General features: G+C 36.9%; 1 protein-coding gene across 15 annotated transcripts in view; it reads right to left on the bottom strand.

The window, feature by feature from the left end:
- ADGRL2 (adhesion G protein-coupled receptor L2) overlaps nt 1-22754 on the bottom strand; it is a 387834-nt gene that overhangs the window by 226120 nt on the left and 138960 nt on the right. For 4 of the 15 annotated variants that reach the window (XM_065072729.1, XM_065072735.1, XM_065072704.1 and 1 more), the window contains exon 3: nt 2583-2625. The exons of the other annotated variants lie outside the window; for them this stretch is intronic. The gene's annotated coding sequence lies outside the window, so the exon portion shown is untranslated. The remainder of the gene's footprint in view (nt 1-2582; nt 2626-22754) is intronic. 15 annotated transcript variants of the gene reach the window in all.

The raw sequence follows: 22754 nt of genomic DNA on the forward strand, positions 1-22754 counted from the left end.
TTTTTATTTCATGTCTGTACTTGAAAGTACTTTCCGGTAATTTCAAACAAACAAAAATTCCTTATTGCAGGAAATTGTGAAACTAGAAATCTTGGAAGCTGATATGTATCAAATAAATATATAATGTAAATAAATACAGATTAATTAATATTTTTTAAAAAAACCCATAATTTGGAAATCTCAACACATAATCTTCTGCCATTTTCATTGAATGTGAAGTTTAATTCAAGAATGACAAATTTGCTTTGGAAATATGAAATTAAACCACCGTGCTTTTGTAATGGCTTTTCTAAAATAAATTACATGAATATTATCTTTCCAGTCTCAATTTTGAAAAAATCCTTTTTCTTCAAATCAGTGCTTCCTTTTATTTTGAAACACAAATTCAAAGCTTCAAAAATTTGGCATGCAAATGTTCAACAAGGTCTACTTGTGTGGTTTGTCCCTTAAAATTGTACAACCTCATTAAGACAGGAGTTGATTAATAGTTGGCTACTTTTATGATAGGTCTACAAATAATTTTATACTATGTAACAGCATTGTTTAGTTCAGACTGACAGAAAACTGAAACATTATTGCAATATTAGGACCCCTGTTTTAAATTTTTGGCTTTGGGTGATGTACAGAATTATTACAAAATGGAAATCTTTTTGCTGGTTATGGTTTTAAACCTTGCAATAAGAAACACTCTCTATTTGGCCTAGTCAGAAATATCATGAGCTATTGATAACAAATGCCTTCATTGGAAACTGTTTTACCAGCTTCTTGGAAAAATGTAATAGTCCATCTTGCCTCACAACTGCTGCTTTCAAATACTGCTGTTTATTATCCTCTCATGCTGAATATCAGTATATAAAACCTGCTATCTGTTACTGGCTATTATTAGAAGATTTTCAAGCTAGATGTCAGGCTCATAACTGAAGAAGTACCTGATTGTATTGATGTTCAACTGCTGACAGCCACATACTCTCTAGAATAAATCCCAACCCTTCAGTGACTTCTAAGACAGAGATCCCACTGACTAACTTAAAGAGCTGGATGCAAACTTTGTTTATTATTCTGTGATCATGTTCTGAAGAATTAGACTTCTTAGCTGTTTTAAAACCAAGGACTAGAGAAGAGTATTTAGTCCAGTTATCTCAACTGTGTGAGCTTTTGCAGAACATTTACATCTGGAAAAGAGGAGGCTGATCACATTTAACTGAGGGAAAATTGTTATTGATTATCATTCAGAAAAGAAGCAAAACTCAACACTAGACCCTCCATCAAGAATATCTGTTCTTTAGAATCCAACGTACAGGGAGAAGAATTAAAAGCTGTCTGGATTCATACGTATTTTCTGCAGGACACTGAACTACTGAAAGGCCTTTGTGAGCCATCACATCACCAGTGATCTGGTGCAGCATTTTTTTTTTGATGATGGAGTTGGGTACGGATAGACTTTTCTATAGTTGTCATGAGAGGCTCCTACACAACCTATTCAGTTAACAGTCCTTTCTCAGGGTACTAGTCGAGGATAATTTGCAGAGCTCTTAATTTCATACAACTTTTCTAGAAAGTCTCCAGTCAACATAATAAATTCATTCTCTCCTCTCTAGTGGAGTAATCTATCAGCAGAACTCATTAGCGTCTTCTAAAACAAAGCCTCTCCTAAAATCCTGTTGACATCCCTGAAATTAACTGCAAGTCATATCATACTGTTGTAGCAAACAGTACTGGAAAGGACCTCTGGAGGTTAATCTGATCCAGTGTAACTCAGATATATATTTTTTTAATCATAGAATACAATTTAATCTAAATGTTAACTATTTTATTTATTACCCCTTTTCCCCAGTCGTTGAGTAAGAGTTGGAGACAAGGTAGTCCATGGACTTTTTTGAACAGGGTTGGATGATCCTTTGGCTGCAAGAGACTGAGGAAAAGAGAACTATAGCTCTCCCTAAATGAAGCCCACATCATTCTTACTTCTAAATGTGAAAGTGATTTATTCTTTATATTAAAAAAAAAAATCACAGCCACAATTTTGTTTCCAATAAAATAGCTTACCATTCTTAGTACATTTTATGAAATGTTTCATGGCATTTTAAACAAGATTTTTAAAGGTATCTGAAAAAAAACCCTTCAAAAGGCAGAAGTGGACAAATTTCAAATCTTTATGTGAAAACTTAGCTGTAAGAGAAAATAAACAGCTACTTTATCAGTAAGGAAGAAGAGATATGTCCTAAACACAACACATTCTACACTTTGAATCATAGTCTGTTACTGGACCTTGAGATGATGATCTGTATTTTAAAGATACAAGGCCTCCTATTTAAAAACTGCTGAAATACCATATTCTTACAAAATCAAACTGAGAACCTCCAAAACTATATTTATGCCTGATTTGGTTTATCCTATGAGACACAAATGTCACTGGCCTTTCACATCCATCATGAAAAACAGCAAACATCTCCATTCCCATGAAGTGCTACGAATCATCCCAGAGAGTTCTCTGGCTCTTCTTTTTGGTCTGTTGCCCTTCCTTCTTCAGCACAGAAAGTACTCTGTGCAGTATAATGGAGTTAATTGCTGCCTTTTCTTACCTTGTGGTTGAGCTTTGTCTGAGAAGGAGATTGGGGGAAAAGCCTGAAAGAAAATGTTCCTATGTTAGATCCCGCTGCCTTTTGTAGGAAAGGAAACACAGGTGTTGCTGCACTTGTGTGTTTGATTGTGTCAACCTCTCCCATTCCTTTGGATACCTTGCATGTTATGGTATCCTTCTCTAATGTGTACCAGGCCTATGGCAGTGACCATAGTGTCAGAATAACAGCTTTAGTGTGTTCTTGAAACTATTATTTTTAAATATTAAGCACACTAGGAAAAGTTTATATTTCACACTTTCTGTTTCCCTACAGGTGCTTGGCTTTGGTTAGAGAGCAATGTTTTAAAACCCTTGTGTTAATAAAATAAAAGAATAAATGTCTACACAGAAGTGTCACTTTCTTTTAAAAAAGACAGTAAATTGAAAAGTATTATTCCACACCTGGAATTCTGCCTTTTATCCTTGAAATGTCAGTTAACATTAAAACAACTGAAATATTGTCTTACACTACCAAATGCTGTTCCTGCCTATTGTCACAATAAGAACTGTATATCAGCGAAATTAAAAATAATATTTAGTCATTCTGAAGCAAGATGGGGTGATTATAAGTTATTAGCTCAGAAGTTGGCTTTGCACATTTAGTAAGAAGAAATTGTTTTCATCATGAGCTATAACTACATCAAATAATCACAGAATGTTTTATTCATATTATATTTATGTCTGGATACGACCAAGTTATTTGGTAGGTGAACGTTATACAGGGGTTTAGGGGGGATTAAAGGTACAAAAAGAAGCATTTCGCCTTTGTGTTCCAAACTCAGACCAGTGTGAAAAAATCCCCAGTGGCACACAAAATAAACCTCTGGCTCAAAACTATAGTTACTTTCCCACCATTAATACTGCAGGAGATTGAGCCTCAAAATAATAAAAAAAGGAGGGTGGAAGTGGAGGTGTTGAAGAGACATGATTTTATATGGGGGAAAAAAGGCTTTGGCAATCCTGTTACAAGCATTCTTGGTTAGCTAAAGACTTGTCCAAGTCTAAACCAAACCGGGGTGGATTGAGAGCAGTAATAAAGACCGGCTGAGGATTTGGACAAAACTACTGAATACTAATAAGGTGACCACTTTCAGTTGCTAAAAATTTACTGGTGACATTTTTATTTCTCAGTTTCACCATTTCAATCCTAAAATACCAATATAAATCTGCAAATAATTAAACACACCCACACTACAGATATTTCCCATAATCCAGAGAAATAAATCTAGATATGTGATACAGCACACATTGCAGCTGAGTTCCCCGACTTACATAACATTTAAAAAGAAAAGCAGAGTAAAAGTGACATGGCAGCTCTTTGAGGTCATGCCTCAGTATGTTGATCCTACTATATTTAAAGGGTAAGGCTGGGTCACTAACTAAATAAGAACAGTGCTGAAGATTTTTTTTTTGGCTCATTCTGGTCTTGATGACCCTGGCAGAGGTCTCACTTATTAAAGTGTGTTTGTGTATGGAGGCCGCTCCAGAGGGAATGTCTTAGATTATGCTCTTAGAATTGTGTCTGAAATTGGAAAAACACTGCTTAAAGAAACATCATGATGGCATTGAAGCTTCATTCCAGCCCAGTGCACAGTTAATGCAACACTAACCGAAATACACAGCTCTGCCCTCACAAGACCTAAAATGCTGGATTTTTGTTTTGTGTAATGGGAATCATATCGCTCTATGCAGTATTTTTGAATGTGTTCCTCTATGTAAAAAGAAAGAATCTGGCACTTCAAAAGGGAGAAAATATTCTATATTATTGTGGTATATTCCATCCAACAGAAAACAGATGTTTATTTTGGTATATTAAGATATATCACAGGATATATGAAGGTATCATACTGATTTTAACAATGATATATGCACAGGGAACTAAAGGTAGCCAGTGAAATACTGTGAGCATTGGTGTTAATTTCATTTGTAACCTTTTCACTCTTTTTCCATTGTAACCTTTCTGCATTTTTCCCTTTCTTACTTATAAATAAATTTTAAAAGGGGGAGGAGGCTTTACTGAAATGACATTAAAGAAATAGTAGAGGGAGACCTAGAGAACTTACAAGAAAATCTGAAAAACAAGACAGAACAACATTCAGTAATGAAAATTAAAAAGTCAAATACTTAAGGGAAATAATGTGAAACACAAATATACTATGGGAGGAAGATAGTGTTTGGAAAGCACCAAAAAAATCCCCCAAAAACTTAGGGCTAGTAGTGAATAGCAAATTAAATATGGGCTTGTAACGTGATACAGCACTGGGAAAACAAACAAACGTGATTTTGGCCAGCACATACAAATGGATCACATTCAAATTGAAGCAGCAGAATTGCATCAGAGGAGAGAGGAGACAAAGCATTTGAAAATATGCTGAGAAAATAATGGATTAATGTAGGCATATACAAAGCGATTTGCAGGGTTAATATTCAAAGTTATGTGAACAGGTGCAGCTTCATAAAATTTAATTAAAAATTACCTCCTTTTTCTAGAATTAAATTTGATTCATTTTGCTCGGTAACTCTGTGGCTTCTTAATTCCCATAAATTTAGTAGACTCCTTGTAATTCATCCTGAAGTTTTGAAGAAGACCACAGGTCAATGAGTTGTTTTCCAGTTCTTCTATTCTCGGTTCCTTTCCCAGTTTATGAGCCTGGGCTTTTTCAGCACTCGCAGGAAACAGAAAACGTTTTGGGCCCAGCAGTTCGCTCACTCAAAGACTGCAGGCAGGTCCCCGATGGCACCGCCTGGCAAGCGAGCATGGCGAGCGGCTGGGCCTCGGCCCGGGCTGCAGCCGGCTGCCCTCACGGGGAGCACAGAGCCCGCCTGCCCTGCTGGCTGCTCAGAGCTACAAACCTGCAGCTAGAATTCTAGCTGAAACAATTTGCTTGATCTTTAGCTCTTTTGTTCTGAAAAGTTACAGTCATATGACATCGTTTATACGGAATTTCTGAAAGCTTCTTATACCATTTTCACATGACAAGTTCCTGCTTAGGCTTTTAGCTGCAAGGGCTCAGGAGAGCGGCAGCGGAATGGGTTCAGCATTCTTTCAGTGCAGCAAACAGAGCTGGTCACATCGGGTGACACAACTCTTAGAGCAAGACTAAGACATGGGCTGTCAACTTCACTGTCTTTGACCTGTGAGATGACATGCATAACATATGCTACTGGTCCTGATACTTTGCTAACCTCTGCCTTTTCTGATAAGCTACAGCTGAGCATAAATACAAAATATAAGTGCAAAATATCAGCACTAGTGTGCTTGGAAATTCTGCATGTGTATAATTGACTTTGTGCTTTGCACTCATTTTACGTCGGCGAAATCACAAGATATTGGGCGGTAGAGAAACAGGCCAAAGGTGTGCAGACTGTTGTACTAAATCTGCACATTGCTGCAGACGTAACGTTTGTTTCAGGATCCTCAGGTCCAGCTAGAAATTCATAGAGTTAAGCGAGAGACCAGCGGTCTCGTCAGTTTGGAGGGAAATCAGCAGTTGATTGCTAACAGTACAAGGATGACAAGGAAAAAGTCTGTTATCTCCTATAATTAAAAGTAAAACCCAATGACCTATCTGCTCTGTTAGAAGAGACAGGGCAAGCATGTGCAAGGCCAATGCTCAGTGCTCTTAAGTAAACAAACAAACAAATGCACACAAACCCAGAACAGATGTTTGATTCATAGGAGCTTTAAACTGGTGGGGTCACTTCTTGGACGTCTGCCACTTTCCATGTGGCAGTATATAAATCACACAGAGAGTCTGTAATCTATATAAAAATCTATATAGCCTAGACAGAGGAATGGGCTACAAATTTGTAGCCCAGGGAAATTTTCTGATGACATGGAGCGTAGTAGCACTCTGAAGAAAGAACTAATTTCAAGTTCAAATAAAGGTTTTTAATTTGCAATACAACTTGGCTGCTGTCTGTACCATATGTGTCTTTCAAAGTAATAAACCAATATAGTGTATACACAGGTGACTGCGATGGAATTACAGTGGGATTATTTTGAGAGAAATTGTAAAATAGGGGAATCTTTTCATCAAATATCAGTTAAATGTGGAGAAGCAATTAAAGGTAAGAAGAAAAAGCACCAGGAGAATTCACTACACTGGTGAAAGAGCCGAATGAGTCTTTTTCAGTGTTCTGAGCCAAGGTAGAAATGTCTTTGCTTTTACTTATAAACCGCTTTCCCAACAACCTGTTTTAGCACTTGGGAAGGCACAAAGAAGGAACAGAGAGATAGAGAGGATGATGACAAGCTATAAATCTCAATGTTTAAATTAAGTGGTAGGGCTAGAAATACAGTACAGTGCGTCACTTGTTACAGTGTGACAAATGGTGCTCCATTTGCTAAAGTCATTTACAACTGGCCATTAATAAAGGGGCTGGGACCGGGGATGCCACTTGCTAAAGTTCTAAAAGGAAAGTGATTAAAAGTAGCTGGAAGTCTGAGTATACACTTCAGAGTATTGGCCAGGAAAGGATTTAATTCCTGTTCTTAAACATAAACATTTTACTGATAATATGCACTGCTCCCCCTAGGATTATAAAATCTAACCATAACAGACAATACTCCAGATGTGTTGTAGGGAAAAATTATTGGGAAAACCTTAACACAAGGTAGTTACTAAGAAGCTTTACCCTTGTATTATAAGACAGAAATTTGTGGGACATCCTCCTAAAATCTTATCAAGATCATTGTAGCAACATATTCATAAAAGAACGTACAGATTACACCTCAGTGAAAATCTATCTGCCCTTCTCTGTGCAAGAGCTTAGATGTGCAGGCTGTTTACCTGATGTTTCTCTTGATACTCTTTCCCTCCGTCATGTGGAAATGGGAATTGAAGGAGGTTGTTCTCAACCTTGATGCTCAAGTAGGTCACCGATATATTTCCTCCTTCCCCTTCTTGGATCCCTTCAGTATGGTATATCTAGGCTTTTTTGGTGTATGCTGATTGTGCCTACCCAATAATTTTTTAATATTATTTAATAAAAAATGCCTGCAACTGTGTAGCCTCCCCCCAGATTTGGTATCTAATTCCCTTTTAGAGCTGCACTACCCTCTGAAAAGGATATAAGCAGTGGAAAAAGTATGAGCATGTTTCCTCACACGCTAGAGACTCATGGCATCATGAGTCTCTCACGCTGGTGGAGACCTCACGCCCTGTGGTCCTAGATAATGTCACCTGTTGTTTCTCTGTAACACTAGTTTTTTATTTGTTTATTCCATAATTAAAACTCAATAGTCTGATAATATTGCCGACTTGAGTGGCTGTAAATGTTACGGGTGCCCGTCTCTACTGTTAAAGACAGATCTGACTGTAAGCTTCTACCTTTTGGAGCCCAAACAGACACACAAGCTGCAAAATACAGGAAAACCCTTCACCAGCTTCACTGGAAACTTCTGTTTGGGAAACTCGAAGGAATGCCACTTTTATCCAAATGAGAAACAATACTTACTAATATAGACAACACATAGAAATGATGAACTACATTATAAATAAAACCCCTCAAATTATAACACCGGGGTTATCAGTACATTGCTAAAAACAACACATGCATTTTTAACTAAAAAAAGATGTGGAAAAGGTAACAAGGCCTATCATGAGCTGTTGTGTTTAATTAATGTATTTTCTTTTAAATTAACGTGTGTAGTTTACAAATTGCCATGCTACACTTTGCACTATTCCAGGACAACTGATCTGACTTCTTTCCCGATCACCTAGAGGGAGGTGCACTAGTATTCCTGTTGCTCTGGCATATGTCACTTTTGCAGTTGTCCCCATCTTCCACGTTTTTTCTGGTAACCTTCCAATTATGATAATTGCAAGCAAACAACTTGAAACAAATGGTAAAATCAGCACGATTGCACTGTGCCTTGTTTTGTTTCTTTTACATTTATGGACATTTGAATGCTGTTTGGTCAGGATGGCATTTGATTCGAATTTATCAGTCTTGGAGGAAAAACATCAGAAGCTAATGTTTTATCCAAATGCAGATAAAATAGGCATGTAATTACAAGTTGTTTCAATGCATTTATTTTCAACAGGTAATTTGATACTCCACTTTTCAAGAATTAAGATGTCACAGATAAATAATCGCAGCTTTTCAAGTTTACTTCTGAAAAACACTTAAAATCTTTCTATGCTTTTTATTTACATCTCAAATATATATATATATATAATTATAAACTTGAAGTTTTAAAATGTTATATCGATAAACTTTTGTAATGGAAATGAAGTTGCAGGTAATACAGCAGTTAAAGTAAAAGGATGTTAAGAGGAATATTTATCAAAGTCTACGCAAATGGAAAGGAACCTGGTGGATATTCTGGTTTGCCAAATGTGTATATTTTTTTTGCCAAAGTATCAGATTACATATTGTTTGCACAGCGGAGTTAGTTTATTAGCCCTGTTCAAGTTTTAATGCAGTGAGACCTATAAATATGCGGGGTAACTTTGCCGCTATTCAGCAAAAGGATGTTATGTCGTAACTCTTATTTGAGATCTGTGTGTGCCATGGATAGATAACTGAAGGAGGTTTAAAGCATGATACGGTCTCCACAGTCTGAATTCAGGAATAAGGCATGCTAAAGAGTGAAAAATGAAGAAAAGAAATTGGAGACTAGCAAAATTTTGGTTCACTTGATAAAAAGCAGGAAAGAGAGACTCACCCTAAGTAGAAAAAGGAACTTGCAAATGTCAAAGTAAAAGCTGGATGTTACTATAAACAAGAAAATTGTCCTTTTAAAGGGACTTCATTATTAATTTTCATCAGAAATATTATTGCTAGAACCTGTTCATTTAAATATCAAGAATGACACATAGACTGTCATTATTGTATAATATAAGCAGATATTATTAATGACATTATGGCATCTGTATAAGTTAAACTATAAGAAGCCCTGCGTAATGAAAGAAGGAGGATTTGATGGAATTTCAAACACAGTTTCCGAGTTTATTTTTTTCTTGAATAAAACATTTTTCTACAAATTAATATCTTTAGCAGTTCTGCTTTCAAAATGGCAACGTTCTTTGGGAAGTGGCTGCTTACCTCACCTACCATAAGAAGTATGGTACATATAACTCAGTCTTATTTTCCTATCAATACCCAAAGTTTAATTGTAACGTTGTTATTGAGAGGCAGTCGTGTTTCACAGATGAACAAACAGATGCCAATGCAGTTAATACTTTAGCTGTGGGATGAAATAATACCAGAATCTGATGTGCTGCCTGACGATTTACAATATACCTTCATTTCAGGGACTATTGTTGATGAAGAGGTTCACTGTTGTAGGCTGATAAAAGATCATGATACTTTTGAAGCATGAAACTAAGAACCTAAAAAGACATTGAATGAAAGAGAGTGTTGGGCTAGAAAACAGGTACATTTGTCACTTAAACCATATACTAGAAAGGTGCTATGAAACAACCCTGTCTTGGATCAGTAATATTTCTGCATGTATTAAAAAATAAGTGGCAAGGAAAGAAAAGTACAGTGTTTCAGTTGCATAAACAAGAATCCATTAGATAATATAGGCCAATTGAAAGAAGACTAGTTCTTCAGGAAAGTTATTCATTGGGATTAATCAAGTACTAGTGGTGATTTTAGATCTAATAGGTTAGATTTCTAGGGAAAGCATGAAAGTTTAGAAAGAAAGTAAAACAACGGAGACTCAGAAGAAAATTAACAGAACATGAAAACACCCTGAACAGCTAGATAACTACTTTTATATATTCTTTTTCTGCTTCCTACTTGCAGTTATTCCTTACCCTCTGTTTTCTGTGGTATGGCAGTTTTAATTTTTGTGGTATAAATCTTGGGTTATGGCTTTAAACTGTAGCTGTTAATATTTATTGATAAACTGAATATCCATCTAAAAAGTGGCTATATTTGAATGGTTTATATCCCTTCCTTTGGCTTTCAATTAGAATCACAGAGGGTATGTTACTTGTTTGAAAAGATCTTATTACTTTTACTTACTGGCATCTTCCCATCTACTGATATCTGTTTGGGCCTAGTTTCTAATTTTTAATCTTTCCAGATTAAGACAGTTTGTTGCGTGCACATGTATATGACATGGAATATACAAAAATATTTTGTAGAAGAGACAACAGAAAATTTAAACTCAGGCTTGCAACAAATATAAATTAGTGCAGCTCTGTTGGCTTTAGCAATGTTATCTGACTTTTGGTAGCTAAGAAGCTGCCACAACATTTCCTTCTCATTCTTGATATTTTACTTGTTTATTTTTATTGAATGTTGCAGCAGAAGATTGCTTGGGCTGCAAACACAAACAGCAATGCCTGTGAAATAGCATTCATATACCCTGGCAGTGTATAGATTAGATAGGCTTAGTAGATGCGAACCCATGTCTGTATCTTTTAAGCAGGAAGAAAGAAAGAATACATGAAATACTGAACAGCAGGACTGCAGTGATTCATAACTCGCTCTCTGCATTGCTGTGCCTTGTCACTGGTTGTTCACAACTTCAGCACAGTCTCTGGGGATTCACAAGAGTTTATGCATTAGCACAGCATTATTTCTGATCCTGCTGAAAAGTGCACAGAAACGTACATGATTCAAGACTTTGATTTTTTCCACACAGTAAAAATACGCATCCACAACCACTGAACTGCATACAAACTCCTTCAATCAAATGAGTTTAGGTGCAATCCCTGCTCTACCTCAGACAGTCTGTGGGAGTGAGCGTGGAGTGCATACCCACAGTAGAAACACTTCAATGCCTGGATTACCGAAGAGAAAATATGGGGAGTTGTCTTGCAAACACACCGGCACTCTGCATGCTTGAACATGCTATCTGGTAACAGCTATGGACAAATTCCTTTAAGTCTTTCGGATAAGGTACAAGAATTCTTCTTCTAGGAAGATGACACAGAATGATGCTTTTCAGGCCTAAGCATAAAGGCTGTTTCACCGAACAGTGTACAGATGCTAACAGCTGGTAAGGTGAGGAAGAAATTCGTGTGCATGGTCTGGGAAAGAAAAAATACACCAAATATTACACGTATTTGAAAAAAGAGCTTTATGTCAACTCATCCTACCAATTCTGACAACTGGTGACTAACGTCCTGAATTGCCTTGTTAGCTGGCAGGGTAGGGTGGACCCACTTTTGAGGCCCTGTTGATTAGAAGGAGTTTAAAGATGCCTTTACTGAGGAAAGGATGCATTAAAAGAAGGAAGGAAAGAAAAAGGCTTGCCTCTTATCATCCTTCCGTCATCACCCACAGAAAGGAATTTGACCTTTTGATTGAGTTGTTTTCTTGCTTTGTTTAGTAGTGAATTGTCATTTGCAATGGGTCTCTGCCATCCATGAAGTCCTAAGCTTTGTCCTGTGGAGATTTATGCTATGGAAGGAATGCACATCAGTAAGAAAGATCAACAGGATTATAGTTACTTAATTGGACTCTTGATAATAAAATTAAGCAATAGATTTAAGAGAGTTGTTTTGTTTTCTTTTGTTTAGTATTACCAACGTTTTCCCAATGACTAGATTCTAGGAAAAGTAATTCCTAGTGTCCTAAGGTTTTAGTGAAGCTTGCTTGCTTTTACATTGTGCTTCTAAATTTAGGAAGTGTAAAGTCATAATAACTGTTCAAATATAAATTAAGCAGAGTGGTAGCTACATTTTACAAAACAAAGTTATTCAGGATTGCCATGTGCTATCACAGCTTGATTAGAGTAACAGTAACAAAACTCACAGAATGTTTCCTGTTTGCTTTTAAAGTTTTGCCCCTTAGGGTTTTAGCAAAGGAATTCCATCTAAGACTGTAAGTCATAATTCCTCATCATCTGTAACGCCCAACCCATTTCACATTTGTATATCACGTTAATATACTTGTACTTATTTGAACAGAAATTATCCTATGTATTTTGACTTCTGAGCAATAATTGGGAGTAACAACAGAATCTTAAGTAGTAACCCAGCTGTCTCCTAAATATTATTAAGCCTAAAGAGTTATTGGGAATGCACAAAACTACAAAGGAATTGTAAAGAAATGATTTCATCTGTATATGATTTTAATCAAGCTTGGCTTGCTGTTAAAAGGCTTGGTTAATGAAGACTGCATTTCCCTTATGAGAGTCCTGACCATGTAGTTCAGTATCAGCCAAGCAAAGCTTATTGCCGTAACAATAGCTAGAGGGTTTACCACAAAAAGAAAAAGAAAATCCACCTCCAAAAAAAAAAAAAAAAACCCAACCCAAAACAAAAAGAAAAACCCCTTTCATTTCAGTCTGTTTCTGATCACTTATTTAGAACATGACAGACAAATAGCAGACCAAAAAAATCAAAGGAACTGATAATGAGTGAAAACTCTGCTTGGACAAATAGAAACTTAGACAAGTTAAATAATATTTTATTCACATAATTTTCAATCCAGTTATTTAATTAAAAGAATCTGTTCATCTGGGGTTTTCTTCCTATGCTACATCATTATTTCTGCTACTGTAATGTTACTGATTTTAAAAAGTGAAGTCAAACTCCGCAGCTAAACTCTGAGAAATGAAATATGTGGATGTTAGATTTAATATTTCTAATGCAAATACAGAGAACTGCTTTGCAGAACTGTAAAAACATAAAAAGATGGTTTTGTCTAATGCTAACTCAAAATGAAACAAATGTCTTTATCTCTTAATTTTAGGACATGCTTCTGCAAGCATTCATATTATTTGAAGAAAAGCACATAAAGGAATACTTTGCTAACGATCCCAACTCCTGATTTTAAGGGCATTAATAAAATGAAGTAAACTACGTCTGCCTCAGTGTTTGCAGTCAGGATTGGTGCTTTAGTGCCAGATTTTGAAAACTCCAATTCACACAGATTGTTCCTTTGAAGTTAATGAGATATTTGTATGAGTAGGGGCTACTCACTTGAGTCAGTGTTTTCTGGTTGGAGCCTTAGTCCCTTCTGTTGCCAAGTGTACTTAAGTTTATAAGACCATCCATTTCAACACATTTTGTTTAGTTAAACTGAAGTACTTCATTTTTAAGGAAAAAGTTATATTGCCAAAAAGTATAAACAGGACTAACTTTGACTAATATAAATATTTGAAAACCAGAACTTTTTGTTACATCTTATAGAAACAATCCTAATGCAGATGACAGAGGGAAAAGTGCTTTTATGGAATAGATGGTTCAACTGAAGTATAGCACAGAGGAAATTTTAAAAATAAATATGAGGAAATACATCTTCTAACAGCCAGCATATTTGGATCAAGCTCAGAATATTTTTGCCTAACAATTAAGTGGAAATTCTTTACATTTCCAGTTCCGCAGCACATTATTTAAACCTTAAGCCTCTCTAATTAAGAGGAATCATTAAATTTATTCCTATTGCCTGCTTTAAAGTTTATTTGCTAATAGGCAACTGGACAAGGGATGTGTGAAATGAATAGTTGAAGAAAAACTCTGACAGCAAAAGAGAGGTCTGGAGGGTGAAGTTGGTTTATTAGGCACCGTTTGTCATGAATGGGTCTACTGCACGTACAAAAGCAAATCCCACTACCTTAGAAGATTAATTCTGAAGGAGGCACTCTTGGGTCAAAGTATACATAAGCGTGTGCCTAATCTCAGAGAAATCAGGCTATTTTCTCACAGCAATTAAGCAGAGGTCTAGGGTTTCACCCACAGTGTATTTAAACACAGGATACAATTAAACCCCAAAGTATTAATATCTGTGCTGTGCAAAATTGCCCAGGAAATAGATTTTGCCCTCTTTCAACTGGAAAGCAAAGCAAATTAAGGAGGATGACTTTATTTGAGTAAAAATTATCCCGAAACAAATGTAAGTCATTCATTTTTAACTGTTAATTCCTTATGTACACTTTTTTTTTTTTTCCTTTTTCCTGCTCACATAATTTACTCTGGAATGTACAATGTTCGGTGCATATGAGTGATCAATACCATGTAATAAAAACAGTTTTGTTTTCATGGCTAGTATAATTTCTACAGGACAACAGCTCAACAAACTCATTTGAAACAAATTATGAACAAAATGCTGCTCTGTACTGGCGATCTTTAAGATCAAGGAAAAGAGTGAGCGTAACATCTTATTCAGAAAAGAGAGCTTACAAAAGATCTCTTTCCTCCTTGATCTCTGTGGATTATTGAGCAGTGTGAGTGGAAAGAACACTGTGACTTAAAGAAATTTAATGCCTATTTGACATGTTTCTGAAGAAACGGGAAAACCTCTAAATGCACAACATAATTTTCAGTGCATGCAAACTCCTTTGCATAAATATAGTAAGAATTCAATAATTGCTTTAAACTAAATCTTATTTTTCAGCTCCCTAAAAAAATCTCTTTGATTTTATGGTTTTTCACATTCACATTTTGTCTAGCTATCATGCCTACATAATCTATTTCACTCCCAAATCACTTTGTAAAAAGAAAAGAACCAGTCTTTCCCCCTGCACTTTAGATGATTGGCGTTTCCTATCAGAACAACTATTTATACATGAAGTGATACACTGCACTCTGATGAATCTTGTCTCCTGTATTTTACACTTGGAATTCTTAAAGCTTTACTACTATAGCAATGTACATAATAATGGAAACAAACTAATTCTAGATCTCAAGTAATTCTGTGGAAAATCTTAGTACTTTGAGTTTCAAATAGATGATGTGTTGCACAGGATGTTAATAAATAGTCTAAATAGCAAAGTACCCTGCATAAAACTTTTAAAAGAGCAAAAAAACCCACTTCTCACTGATGGTGTTGGTCAGCAAGACACTATTTTAACCTTTAAAAATGCAGCATATGCCAAAACAAGTTACTCCTTAAATAAATGCTCTTTTTGAGTGCAAGTGACCTTTCAAATGATTGTATCTCATCACTTGCAACAAAAAGAATTTCACCCCTCACCTTTACACTGTTGATGCGCTGCATTAGGTGAATCCATAACCTTTCCACAATATGTAACAATGCTGCAGAACACAAAATTACTTGCTAACTTTAATTAAATCCTTTCAGAAAAGTCCTGCTGACTACTTTGGAAAGAAATCTTACTAAATGCAAACATAAAACCAAGCAAATTCTGAATCCCTCTGCACTTGATAGCTCTAAATGAATCTGCAACCATTTCAGAAAATTGTATTTCAGGGCACTGGATAAGTTTACTGCTCTAAATTTTTCGTAATAAGTTTTTTAGATAAATTTCAGTAAACATTTTAAAATGTCATTGTTTAAAACACATAGTCCTTTATTTTCCCAGCAGTCTCTAAGGGGATGAAAGCTCACTGAAGTCTTTGGAACAGGCCTTAAAATAGCAACCTAGTTAAGTCCCCTAGATTGTAAACTTCCCAGAAAAGACTTTGGGACAAAACTTAGACACAAAATTCTTTATTTATTTACCTTCTAATGCACCAGATTAAAATAAAAAAATTCTCAGAAAACACATTCTTGACCAAAACAATAGATAAAAATGGACCCTGACCACTGAAACAAATAGCAAAACTGCCCGAGCCAAATTTGCTATTGTTGTATAAATGATTGTAGCTGGCAGAGAGTTGTGACCTCTTTGCTCAGTACAAAATGACAACAAAGATTTTAAACTTTAAATTATGTTAGGAGCAAAATCAAGCATAATATATACTGCATTCAAAGTCCGTGATTAATTTAAAGAGACACAAGAGTTTGCAAATTCTGTTTTATTCAGTTCAAGTTAAGGATCAGACCTCTAAAGACACTTAATGTTTCCTGATTAAAAAAACCAAATTTAGTAAGCCTCTGTCTACACATGTGTATGCAGTAGTAATGGTTAAGCCTGTGCATGCACACATTAACATGAGCACATACTGCAAACTAGCAAGAGGCTGATTTTATGCATATGCTGTTTCAGTTCACACGTAGGCTAAATCTACAAAGACTACAGAACTTTGTGGTCGCCTTCTGTAAGACACAGGTGCTATAGTTCACTTTTGATGCTGAAATGATCGTAATTATTTACCATGTTCTCTACAACATTAAAGATGAAACACGGATCTTGATTATTTTTTGTATAATACTTAGATATGAAAATAAAATCTTTATCATGACAGTGTGTTCCAAGTGACCAATGTGACAAATTTTAAGTAGCAATATTTGTTGCTGTCTTTACTGTGTTTTGTTAAAAATTCTGTTTCAGACATGTCTAGAAAGAAGTTTGTTTATTGTAAATGAAATCCACTATTGTCAGGGGAGCATACCATATCATTAAAAAAACAAACCAAACTAAACCCAAAACAAAAACCAAACTCAATACTGACAAGAAATTCACAAGGATCTTTCTCTTTTTGTTAGTGTTCTGAGTTGGTAAGGCAGTGATCTTGCAATAGATGCAGCCTCCTGATATAAAATCAAAATTAGTGTCCAATGATACGCTGAAGTACTGGAACAGCAAAGAAATGGAGAGACTTAAGAATTGTGGAGCTTGCTGTGGCTTTCTCAAGACAAAGGAGATGAGTTATCTCATTGGTGTGTAATCACAAAGTTAAACAAACAGCAATACGGCTAAACTAATTCACTGTCAAGTCTACATGTCATCCTGGCTGGTTCATTATGTGCATTTGTGACAAACAATACGGAAGAGACAACTGTACTGAATCAAATAACTTGCAACAGTTTACACTCCTATAAAACTATTTACATTTTGTCAAATGAATATTTATAACAAGTGGCTTTCCCTTCACAAACACTGTAGCTGAAGCAGTTCCCATTCATTATCGTATTTAGGAAGTACAAACACTAATTCTGTGAGTCAGCGACAGTCTCTTGTAAATTGCCAGAAAACAAGGCCCGCAATACTAATATAAAATCTAGGAGAAACGTGCTGTTGCTTCCAGTTTTTCCAATGTCCTAGCATTTTTATGTCTCCAAGTCACAGGAATTCGGTTTCAACATTATATCTGCCCTTCAGCATAGCATGCCCCAATGAAACAGCCGGTGAAGTTTATTTTGCACTTTATCAATACAGTGTAAACCAGCATGTGCTTACCTCCGTGGGGTTACTGAACCCAACTTGTCTGTGTGCACAGACAGCACTTTGGCCACAGATGTGACTGGTTAACTGTACAAGCAAGGAGGATAAATCCACACAACAATACTTCATTCACCAAGGAAATCTGCTGTGGATTACAGCTTCTCTATGGTTACGTCTGTTCTTAATTTACTGATTTTATTCAGTTTTCAACCATAAATGAGCCCCTTATGAGGCATTCACTATGCAGAATTGACAGCTCTTTTTATCTACTCGAAAAATATTTTTGGATAATAATTTATGGTTACGAAATATTTTAAGCAGTTTGAATAGTTACATTATATTCTTTCAGTACTTAATGATGCAGTACCCCCTGTAAAAATGGGGACCTGAGTAATCTACTGATTTCACATATTTATAACAAAACACACCAGTCTTGGCCATAGAGGAACACAAATTTTAAAACTGCATATATCATGGGAATGGCATTGTGTTTTTTTTTAAAAGCTCTTAAACAGCATCTCATGAGGAAATCCTGGGCCAGAGCTGTGACTAAGAGCCCTATGGATGGGAACATAAAGAAAGTATTTTGGCAGGCATGATATTTTGTTTATGGCCTTTGTTTTTTTTTTCTAAAGTTTGCGATAGATGTAGATTTTAAACACTTTTCAACAGAGAAAATGTGAAGCTGTCTGTAAGGATGGGGAGGGTTACTGCATTATTTATGTTTTATGTATGAAACTGAAATGTGAGCGTGGGTATTTTAATCTTGTTTCCCCATCAAAGATAGTCTCTCAATTTGTATGCCGAATTAATGCGCTATCTGCTTCGTAAAAGCTGTCTAAAGGGATTGATTAGCATTGGGCACTAAGTGATGCTTAGGAAAGAAGGCTGTGAGTAAGCAGAGCTGCCTAGGAAATTAGCGATGTGCTGTAAAGCTACTGATGTGAAGGTATATTTTGTTGCATGCCGATATCATCCTTTCTATCAGTTCCGACATACATCCTCAGAGGGACATCATCCATCGAAACTACAACTGGCAATAGAGGAAAGAAGCCATGTGAAAGATATGGCAGATTCTTATTAATTGAGACAACAGTGATGAGGTTTTAAAAAGCCTTCCAAGATGACAAAGTCCCCTTTGCATTATTTTAGATTAATTTAAAGTGTTGGCACACAAAGCTTTACAACTTTATTCTTGGCAGAATATGAGTACTTTCAGACTCATTGATACTCAGGGATTCTTCACTATTACAGAGTAAACTCCCTGTAGATAAACAAAAGAAAACATTTGAATGAGGTACTTGCAGTGTTTTCCTCATTAGCAGCTACAGTGTCTTGAGCAGGGAACGAGTGTTTTGGGAAAAGCATTCTTGGCATTAACAAGAAAGGACATTGCTTTTACAGGCAAGAACACTTTATGGCTTTCTGAAACATCCTATCACAATACCATATGTAATCCAAATAAAAAAATACAACTGAAAGCAAAATTAAGTGTTAGGGTACTTTAAAAATAAGTGCACTTGTATATAAATACAGCAGAGAAATATTGAACTGATTTTAGTTCGGTTGCTTTAAATATTGCCCCTGATGTTTTATGGATTCCAGTTCTTCCTTTGTTTCCTATTTAATTGCAACTGGTTTTGATTTCTTTATAAAAATAAAAAAAAAATGCTTTGTTTAAGACTGAATATCCTCATTTTCATTTAGTGGATGCAGTCAGAATGCTAGGTGTAGGCAGACATTTACCGCATACATTTAAGATTCCCCTGGAGCGGCTGGATAAAACACCATGGCAGAAATTCAGCTCTACAATCACAGGGACTGTGCCAGTGAATCTTTAGAACCTTCTGAGTATAAAACTTCCCTGAGTTAGAAGTCACCTTTGAACTGTGCATGTATGTGTGCATACACATCCATTGGTGTGCCGGGACTGTAGCTATGCTATAACGGCCTGTACGCTCTCTTAATCTGTATCTATGAATGAAAGTTTTAAATTTAGCTAAAGTCAGCGAATGGCCGCAGGGCCGCAATCAGTTTGGTACCATGATCCAAACTTAGCACTTGCATCTCACTTATTATGTAGAGATTAAATGGATGGCAAAACCTCTAAAAGCTTCATGAGTCTGAGAACTCAACAGACTCTTTTGTATGACAGATGCACATGTCTAAAAAAAAAAAAGGAATGCCAAAGCTGTAAAAGTTGCTGCTGTTCTGAAGTGCCAAATTGGCTTGAGAAGAGCCACCTGGTCTTGGATTCTTAAACAGTGGTTTTCACTTGTACTGCCCCTCGAATTTGCATTACTTCTACATACAAAGATAGGGCAGGATCCTAGGATCATATCTGAGGATGAAATCGTTGGATACTTGCATGTATGCACCAACTCTATGAGGTGGCTAGCTCAGCTACAGTGTGGAAAAGCAGGAGCTGTAACTGTTGGTAGGACATAAAATGCTTCTGTAGCATTTGGGCATTTTATGGATTTATGCCCACATAACTGAAATTACAGAGGAGAAACATGGACACTCCAAAGCAGCTGACAGCTCCTAACTGGCCATTTCATTCAAGAATTTGGATAAGGCAACAACTTAATCAGTGTTTTTCTCTCTCTCTCTTTACTCCTAAACTCATTTGTCCCAAGTTCTGGGTAGCAAAGGGCTACAGAACATCACATTGCTTCAAGACCCATGGCTGAGTTTCGCAAACAGCGAACTAAGTCCGTGTTTTCCAGCACAAATACAATGAATTACAATACTATAATGCTACAGGTCTGAATTAAACTGAAATGACAAGGATGCTGCCACATAAGATCCCCACTCCACTGTGAATTCAACTTCTACTCAAAGGTATTGCAGCTGAGAAGGGTTCTGTACTGGGATACCTGACCCAGGTGGCTAATCAAGTGTAATCTATCTGACCCATCTGGCACCTGAGCCAGCCTCAGCTTTTACATAATTTATATTTCAGGGCAATGTACTAATTTGGATCCTACCCATCATAGTGCATATATGAGCAAGGGCTAGGCAAAAGATCATTTAACACTGAATTCTCCCGACACATCACAATTACAGAACCACCTGTGCTAAACAGCTTCTTCCTGAGCTACGGCAAAAATCTTCAGCACTTCAGAAGTCAACAAAACACGTCTATTCCTTGATGTGAAGAAATGCAATGTTAGCATATGGTGGCTGAATGATAAATCACAGACAAGCAGGTAGGCTGAAACGTCACCAAATTATTGCCCTTGGAATTTTTTTCCCTGTATCTCTTTTCTCATATGTATATTTGCACTTCGGCAAAGTGGAACAGATCCTGCAGATTTTGTACATGTGATCTGCCCTAGAAGTGAGCGACATGTAAAGATTAAAAGTTTGATTAATTAGAGTTTGCAAGCATAACTTCTGAAAATCAAGAATCCTAAACATTCAGGTTGGAAAGGACTTGGCAAGGTCACTTAGTCTGTATCACTGCTTAAAGCTATCTCAACACTGAATTTAGTTAGACCAAGCAACTAAGAATTCAGCCTTAAGTTTAGACTTGAATGTCTCTTCTCTTGGAGAATCCTAAGACCTCCTTGGGCAACCTGCTCCAAAGACTAATTATTTTCATAGCATAAGAAAAACAACCTCTCACATCTAGTCAAAACCTTCCCTGTACCAGTTTATAACTGTTAACCTACATGATACTGTTGTACATCTCTGTAAAGCACTTGGCTACATCTTTTCTGTAACCAGATTGCAGCTATTGGAGGGCTTCTGTTAGGTCCCCTTAGAGCCATCTCTTCTCTAGAGTGACCAAGCCCCAGTCCCTCAGCCTCTCCTCACAGGCCATGTGCTCCAGTCTCTGACCATCTTGTAGGCCGTCCACGGAATTTGGTCCAGTTTTTCCATGTCTGCCTCGTACGGGGTTGGGGAGGGGAGAGCAAAGCTGTTCTAGCAAATACTACTTAAAGGGGATTCATCACTTCCTTGATCTACTGGCTATGCTGCTGGTTATACACAACCCTTTCTGCTCTAAGTCCTCATTACTGCCAGGACACACTGACGACTCTGGTGTAGCCTAATGTCCAAAAAAATGCCGAGCTCCCTTCCAGAGCTGCTGTGCAGCATTCCCCAGCCTGTACTGATGCAGGAGCATAATTTCTTCCCAAGTTCCGGGCTTTATGTTTGTTCTTGCTGAAATTAATTAAATCCCATTGTCCCAGTTCCTAGTCTCTCTAGGTCCCTAGGCCTGCAGGACTGATGAGTGTCTCCTCCTCTAGGCGACTGGTAAACATATGAAACACTGCCAATACAGTTCATAGAGACACTACACTTTCCAAGCAGAGTAGTAGCCATGGGCCATTACTTTTTGAGCTGGATGTTCCAACCAATTTTGCACCCTAGTAGTTCATTCATTTTAATTGTGATACAAGGGATGCTGTTTTGAAACCCTTGCTAAGATCATTGAAGATGACACTCACTATGCTCTCTGCCACCTACAGATCTACTCATTTCATCATAGAAGGTAATTAGGCAGGTAAAGCATGATTTACCTTTGTAAATTCCTGTTGGTTATTTCCCATCACCTTCTTCTCCTTCATGTGCCCAAGAATTACTTCATATTCACTCAGTTTTTTTCCCAGGAACTGAAGTAAGAATGACCAGCCTATAGTTCCTTGGTTGTCTTTCCTGACATGCTTGAAGATGGATATGACCTTTGTTTCCCCCCAGTCATTGGGAACCCGCCTTGGGCTCCATGACCTCTCAAAGATGATGGAGAAAGACCGCTTCACTGGCCACAATGAGAGCAGTTTGTCAAAAGGTTGTCTCAGCACCTCTGGATGCCTCCCATCTGGTCCTGTGGACTGGTGTAGGTCAAGATTTCTCAAGAGAACTCTGACTTCATCCTCTCCCACTGCTGTTAGTTTCTGTCCTCTTTCAATCCTGTGTGTCTTAGTCAGAGGCATGGGAGAGTTTCTCAGTGAAAAGTGGAGCAATGAGTCACAGCGTTATCTGCATCTGCTGTTACTATTTAGCAGCAAGTCCATGTTATCCCTGTTTACTGTTAATACAGCTGTAGAAGCTCTTCTTGTTGACTTCAATATTCCTTTCTAGGTGCAACTCTACCTTCACTTGCCAGTTTCAATTCTAGCTGAGGTTTGGTTTTCCTAA

Source organism: Columba livia, chromosome 8 (genome assembly GCF_036013475.1).
Source record: "Columba livia isolate bColLiv1 breed racing homer chromosome 8, bColLiv1.pat.W.v2, whole genome shotgun sequence".
In the NCBI taxonomy this organism is placed as follows: domain Eukaryota; kingdom Metazoa; phylum Chordata; class Aves; order Columbiformes; family Columbidae; genus Columba; species Columba livia.